A 7,609-nucleotide genomic window follows, 5' to 3' on the forward strand; every position below is an offset into this window, starting at 1 on the left:
CAGCACCCAGCAAGGGCCTGGTGCCGCTTGGTTGTCATGGTGACAGAGCAGCAGTATCCCCCGAGGGCAAACGGGGACCACAGTCGAGGTGTGCTCCTGAAAGGGCCAGCTCAGGCATCAGTCCCGGAGCTGAACGAGAGAGGCTGGAAGTGAGGCCGAGTCAGGAGTGAGGTGGGAGGCTGGTGCGGGGAGGTCAGGTCCCCGGGCTGTCTTGGCTCCAGACCGTCACATGACATGAGTGCCCTAGACGTGACTGCACATTCCGGCGCTGCAGTAGCCACATCGTGGCCGGCTGGTACTCTGTGGTCCCCTCTCCTCCAGAAGTGGCCCCCGAAGCGGGGGCTAACCCTGCGTGGCCACGTCTCTGGTGCCCCCCGCCCCACTCCCAAGCGGCTGGGCCAGAGTCTGCCCCCCCCAGGATTTGGAAACTGAGCCACGACTGTGCGAAGGCTTGGGGCGGGGGCGCTGCGGTGAGTCAAGTCAGGGCCAGCTCAGACGATGGCCACCGCCTCCTGCTGGCCAGGTCCCCGGGCCGCCCTGCTTCCCGTCCTTCCTGAGCCAGCACCTCCTCCGATCCCGCAGAACTCCCGCTTCCCGCAGTAAATTCTCTTTTGTTGGATAAGACAGTCAGAGCACGTGTCTGTTAGCTGTGCCCCCAAAGAATCTGAACGAATACGGTGGCGTCAGCCGCATCCTCCCTCCACAGGCGTGGAAACTGAGGCCCCAGAGGTCACGTGACTTGCCGAGGTAGCCCGGGGAGCGAATGGTGGGTCTGGGAGAAGTCAGGCTGCTTGGCGTCACCCCTCACTCCAGAACATTCCGCAATACATGGGACTTGGCACCTTACCTCATACCCCTTCCTGGCTTCAGAGGGGTCCTCGCTCCAGGCCCACCGATGCTGCTGAAGGAAGGAAGGTCCTGGTCTGGCTCAGAGCCAAGCCATGTGAGGAGACGGAAGAGGAAACTTCCCATCACCACCCCCCCGCCCCCTCCCCACAATCCTGCCCAAGAGCCCTGGCTTTCAGAGCTATCGCGGAAAGGCCCTCCATTTGCCAACACACCTCCAGCTCTGACAACTTCCTGAGGACGAGAAAAGTGGCAACTCTCCCTGCAAGAATCTGTGCAGAAGCAAAGGGGGAAAACATGGTTGTGGTGTGTTTGCTGCTCCCTTAGCTGGAAGGAGTAATTCTGCTCTCGGTAGTACATAAACTCTTGGCAAAGTTGGGTTTTCCATGGTTTGCTGAACTCCTGAACACAGATGTCCCATTTGTGTTTCATTAGTACATCCGCCGCTCTGCGGCTTTCGACCTCTGCACCAGGCAATAATTACCTGGCGCAGGCCCAGCCCTTCACCAGCTGGCTGGGGACTTGCTCTGCCCGACCAGGGCTGTGTCTGCTGTCAGCCCTTTCCAGGCAACTGGACAGCTCCGTCAAGGGGATGTCTCAGCTGAGCCCGCGTTAGCATGGGGTGGGGGAGGTCCGTAGACTTGAGCAGACACCTCCAGAGGGAGAAGAGCCTTTCAGAGTCCAGCCACCTTTGGGGAGGCTGGAGGAGGGAGGGAGGGAAGGGTGGAGGGGAGGAAGGGAGGGGGCGGGGGAAGAAGGCTAGATGGGGAGGAGAAAGGAGAGGGACGGGGGTGGGTGGGGGGACCAGGCCCTGAGCTGGGTGCACTCCGGTGGATCTGGCAGGGCCCAGCCTGGATCCCAGCTTCACATCGGCTGGCTCCAGCCAATGGGCTCTGGCGGCCTCTCGGTCCCAGGGCAGTGGACATGCAGGGGAGCTCCCGGCAGGGTGTCGGCTGGATTTCAAGAGCAGCCCTGGCAAAATGCAGGGCTTTCACCCAGAGCTGACACAGCTGAGTGTGGGTGAAGGGGAACAGGGCAGCCCATCCCCTCCCCACGTGCGTCTCTGCCCAGGCTGCACTCCTGGGCCTTACAGACAGCCAGCGGGGAGGACTCCCAGAAGGAAGGAATCGGGTCTGGACCCTGAGGCACAAGCATGCAGTGGTCCCCGGGCCCCAGCTTGCTGCCCGTGAAATTCTGAGATTCAGCCCCCTGCCCTTGTCTAGAACCCTTCCATGGCCCTGAGCCCAAACTGGAGTTTCCAGCTCTGTGAGAAGGCCCCCAAAACCTCCATCTGCCCCTGGTATAAATTTTCAACTTCACCTTTTCATTTATCTGCACCGAGGTTTGGGATCTGGACATTCAAATCAAGAGTAAGTCTAACATAGAGAAGAGACTTGTGGTTGCCAAGGGGCGGGGAGGGGAGGGATGGACTAGGAGTTCGGGGTTAGCAGATGCAAACTATTATACAGAGAATGGATAAGCAACAAGGTCCTACTGTATAGAACAGGGAACTATACTCAGTATCCTGTGATAAAACCATGATGGAAAAGAAATGAAACGGAAAAAAGTGTATATATGTATAGTTGAATCATTTTGCTGTGCAGCAGAAATTAACACAACGTAAATTAACTATACTTCAATAAAATAACTTTAAAAAAAAAAAAAAAAGAGTCAGTCTAAGATGGGACCAGGAGGGACTCAGTCAGAAAGCTATCACCTTTTGGATGGAGGACCCTACAGGGAAGGGCGGGACGTGAAAGCGGAAGGGAGGGCCAACATTCATTAAGTGCCTCCTGCATGCGCCGCGCTAAACTCTGAATCACAAACTTATTTAATCTTCCCAGCAACCTGAGAGAAAGCTGTTCTCCCACCTGGCTGATGAGAAGACGGTGCCTCAAAGAAGTAAGTTGTCCCCAGAGTGGAGCTGGAATTCAAACTCAGGTCCGGTCCGGGGCAGCGTAGGCTCAAAGTTGCACAGGACCTGGGGGAAGGAAGAGTGAATGTTTACAATTTTGTGAAACTGCTGTCAGAGATCCTGAAACGTTTCTCAAATGACTAGCGCTTGCAGAAATCAACTGCACAGTACCTTTCATGACAAACTTGCAACCTATAAAATGTGTCCTTAGTTAGGCTGCTGGAGTTTGTTTGGGTTTGTTTTAGTAAATGTCTAGAAGTGTATTTATATCCACACATTCGTGGTTGCACTTGTCATCTTGCTGGCCTTAATACAAATTTCCCCATAAGTTCTTATCCACAAACCTTCCCTCCAGGAGACTTTCAAGCACAAAAGCATCACCACCAAGGAGAGAGGAGAAAAGCACTGGCACAGCTAAAGATGACAAAGTTCATCTTTCGGCGCCAATTCCCGTGTAAGTTAGCCTGGACGTCCCGAGTTAGGAGGGGGTTAGAGGGGCCTCTGGGCTTGGCAGCTGGGGTCCGTTAGCAATGCCCACCCAGGACATGGGAAGAGGGAGAGACAGCTTTCCTGGCAGGTACTAATCCCTGGAAAAGCAGAGACGAACCGAAATGATGGCCTTCCAGCTACAAAACTGAGCGCTCGTTTGGGAGCTACGACAGACTCCAACGCCCTCAGCTGCAGAGAAGCTGGGTACCTGCCACCCCAAAGGGCCCCTGGGATCGGAGGTGCCCTGTTAGCTGGGGACGCCCCGGCCACAGATGAACAATGACCAGAGCAGGTTTAAGGCAAAGGGGTCCGCCTTGGACAGCCAGGGAGCTGGTATCACCTCTGTGACTGGAAGTCAGCCAGCCCAGCCGCCCTAGGCAAGGGAGCTCAGCCCCAAGCCCTGGCCGAGGAAGATCCACATCCACTTCTGTCTCTGTCTGCCCAGTCTGAGGTCCCACGGTGGCCTCCCTGTGTGCCCACAGCCCCACCGTCCTCCCAGGGCTGGATCTGCGTGAGGCAAGCCAGCCACTCACCTTGGGTGCAGAATTTAAGAGGGCACCGGAAATCAAGATAAATAATATTTTAATGCAAAGAGTAATGGGAAAGAGGCCGTGACGAATAAAACATCAACAGTTTAAACAGAGACAGGATCATTCTTAATGATTTTTCCTTTTGCCTCTGTCTCTAATATGGCTCTTCACAGTTGAAGCTGTATTTAAAAGGCTGATATTTTGTTCACTGTGGGGGTTTTTTTTGGTCAGTAATTTTGAGTTTGGGAATGTGGCATTAAGACACGATTTTTCTAGATTACGGAGATCTGGGGCGCCCCCTTCCTTCTGCTCCCCCGGGGCCGGGGCCTCTCCTGCCCTGGTGGCCCAGCTCCCCGCAAGTTTCTCCTTCGCAGCTTATTCGCCTCTGTGCTCCCGCCTCGAAGGAACACTGACGATTTCTTCCTTTCATTTGGTTATTGGGGCCACAGTCAACTCTTTCCATCTCTATCCCCAGACTCAGCCCTCCATCTCCCAAGACCTGAAACTTTGCAATTACTCTTAGCAAAGGACCACCGATTCAGACAGAGGGGCAGAGAGCAATATGCAAGGGTGGGGATAAATACAAGAGAGGATTTTCTGCAGACGTGAGGCCCCCCCTCACTCACACAGAGGGCTGTTCCCCCTAGTCATTCTAATGGCGGGAGAGCCCCGCGGAAGCCAGGAGGAGGCTGCTTTGGGTAAGCTGTCCGAAGAACTGTGAGGATAAAAATCAGTGGCCACACAGCATTGGTAATCAGCTATACTCCAATATAAAATAAAAATAAAGAAAGAAAAACTCAGTGGCCACTAGGGTAGAAAAGATGTGGAGTCCGGTTTGCATGACCATTGTGTGTGCTGGGAAGGGGAGGTCTTTTTTTTTTTTTTTAAACATCTTGATTGGAGTATAATTGCTTTACAATGGTGTGTTAGTTTCTGCTGTGTAACAAAGTGAATCAGCTATACATATACACGTGTCCCCACATCTCCTCCCTCTTGCGTCTCCCTCCCACCCTCCCCATCCCACCCCTCTAGGTGGTCACAGAGCACTGAGCTGATCGGGGAGGCCCGTCCTCTCTCAAGGACCCGACATTCAGCAGCTCTCCTTGGCATCTGAGGGGGTGCACATACGCTCTGGGCGGGACACTGCAGGGTCCAAGGCTGGTCTGGGGGAGAAGGGGGATGGTTAACCCATCCTTCTCCCCCTCTGACGCTTGGAGAGTCCCCCCGGCTCCCACCACCCCTTTGCTCTTCCTGCTCTGTCCTCAGCGTCTGGGGCAGCCGAGAGCACCAAGGAAGGGTGCCCGTGCCCACACTTCTGCAATGTGGGCTGCAGAGACCAAGAGAAATCAGGAGGCCCCATCTGGAACGGGGAGGATGCAAGCTGGGCCAGGAATGGTCTGAAGGCCTGCTTGGGCCTGCAGAAGAAACCCTGGGATCAAAGCCTCAACAGAGTCAGGCCGGTATCCTGGGAGGCATCGACCACCAGTGCACCTGGCAAGCAAAAGTAGAGACGGTGAACACGCTGTGTGTAGTAGGCACACAGACGTCTCAGCCTGGGGCATCACCAGTCCTAGTTTGTAGCGGAGGGAGCTGAATGCAATGCAGCCAGAGGAACCCAGGCTCAAGAAGCACCCTGACCAGCTATCCAGGGAGCGGGACAAGAAGCTGGGGTGGGGTGTGGGGGGTGTCCAAGTGTGCTGCACATGCACAGACCGTACTCCAGAGAGGTGGGCAAGCAAGGGGTCAGGAGAGCCCCGAGGAGAGAGGGAGGAGGGAGGCCACGCTCTGGGAAGGAAGGAGGGGGGCTTCTCTAGTGCTTGGGAAAGGGCTTTACAGATTGCAGGGGGTGCAGCGGTGTCTTGTCCCTGCTACTTACTAGCTGTGTGACCCTGGCCAAGTCACTCTACCTGCTTGCCCCTGTTTCCTCATCTGCAGAATGAAGACTGTAGTGCTGCCCACCTCAGGTTGTGGGGACCATTCATGGTTCAAACTGTAAAGTGCTTAGGACAGTGGCTGCCACACAGTGAGGGCTCTATGTGCTGACCGTATTTAGTAGCATTATGGACACATACCAAAGGCTATTTTTATTATATTTCATTCATATTATGCATTGTTGTTTAAGCCACTCAGCCTGGGGCACTTTGTTACAGCAGCTCAAAGTAACTACGACACACGTCTTCCAAGTCCATGCTTGATTTTTATATCCCAGTAGTCAAAGAACCACTCCTGAAGAAGAGCTAACGGAGAGACAGAAGAGCAAGTGCCAAGTAACATTTTCTAGGAACATGTGAGTTCTGCTTCTGATCCAAATTAGTTAATATGCCTCAACAAAGGGGCTTCCCCAGCGGTCAAGTGGTTAACACTCCACTTTCCAATGCAGGGTCCACGGGTTCTATCCCTGGTCAGGGAGCTAAGGTCTCATATGCCGCGGGGTATGGCCAAAATTTTTTTAAAAAATTCTCTTCATTATTCAGAATGGGATTAATGCAGCCCATCTTCTAGGACTGTTGCAAGGGTTAAGGAAATGTACATGAACTGCTAGAAATTTTCAGAAACCAAATATGTGCCCCAGGTTACACAGTGTAACCTGGGGTAGGACCAAAGCCCCAGCTTCCCTGTTCCCAGCCCCGTGTCTGTCCACTAGGCCATGCTGCTCTTTGTGGTCTGACACCCTGTCACTTCTTTGACAGGGCAGAAGTCACAGACTGGTGGTCCAAGAGACAGTTCGTCTTTATAGCAGTTAAATTCTTTTTATTTTGTTGCTGGCTTTTTTTTAGATCTATTTTTATTAATTTATATTTTGGGCTGTACCGCATGGCATGTGGCATATTAGTTCCCTGACCAGGGATCGAACCCACGTCCCCTGCAGTGGAAGCGCAGAATCTTGACCACTGCACCTCCAGGGAAGTTCCTGGTTTTTTTAAAAATAGGAAATTTCACATAAAAACATGGATTTCCACCTTCCCTTGAGAAATCATTAGCTGTACAAATGCTGGGCCTGGTTCCTGCACGGTGACAATGAACCAGCCCTGAGAGGTAGCTGTCCCCCCAGGGCAGGTTATGGGCCCTGTTTTACCACACCCCACCACCCCCCCAAACAAATACCAGACTGCTTCTTCCATTTCCTTTCCCTTCTGGTCCCTTGAGCATCAGGGCACAGGAACATGTAGCCTTTTGGAGGGAAAGCCCCTTGCTGCCTAGAGGAAGACCTCGCAACACCACAGCCAATGAAAATTGAAAAGCATCCCTTAAAACACGTCCACGGTGATTAGCAGGCTGGAGACATGATTTATGAAGAAGGATGAGCACAGGAAATGTGCCGAGCTTGGCTCAACAGTGATGTGGGCAGAGGTGCTCCGATCACGGGCCTCGGGAAGGAGCTGAGTCGTTAGCGGAGACTGAGGGGGCAACTCAGGGAAGCAGAAACTGAGCCATGGAAATTTTCAGTTGAATTATCAGGAAACTACCCCTAGAATCGTGAAAGCCTGGACGGAGGGAGAAGTCGATGTGGAGAGGGAAGGGAAATGCCCTTCCTGTTTCTGGCTTCAAAGGAAGGCACCAGATAATTCAACGGACACAGAGGAAGCAGCTCTCCTGCAGAGACGCTCTGTGGACTGGAGGAAGTGGCCCCAGGAAGGGTGATCAGGCTTCAGTCTTCAACAGCCAAAGAAAGTGGCACTGGGGCCTGGCCTGCCTCAGCATCAGGGATTGTTATGAAAGTCTGGCCATGGGATCCTGGTTTTGGAAGACTAGTCTGTAGGAGCTTCAGTCAAGACTCTTCAGGTGCAACAAAAACCCAGTTCAAACTGGTTTATGTGAAAAGGAAAAT

This window comes from Kogia breviceps, chromosome 3 (genome assembly GCF_026419965.1).
Source record: "Kogia breviceps isolate mKogBre1 chromosome 3, mKogBre1 haplotype 1, whole genome shotgun sequence".
Classification (NCBI taxonomy): domain Eukaryota; kingdom Metazoa; phylum Chordata; class Mammalia; order Artiodactyla; family Physeteridae; genus Kogia; species Kogia breviceps.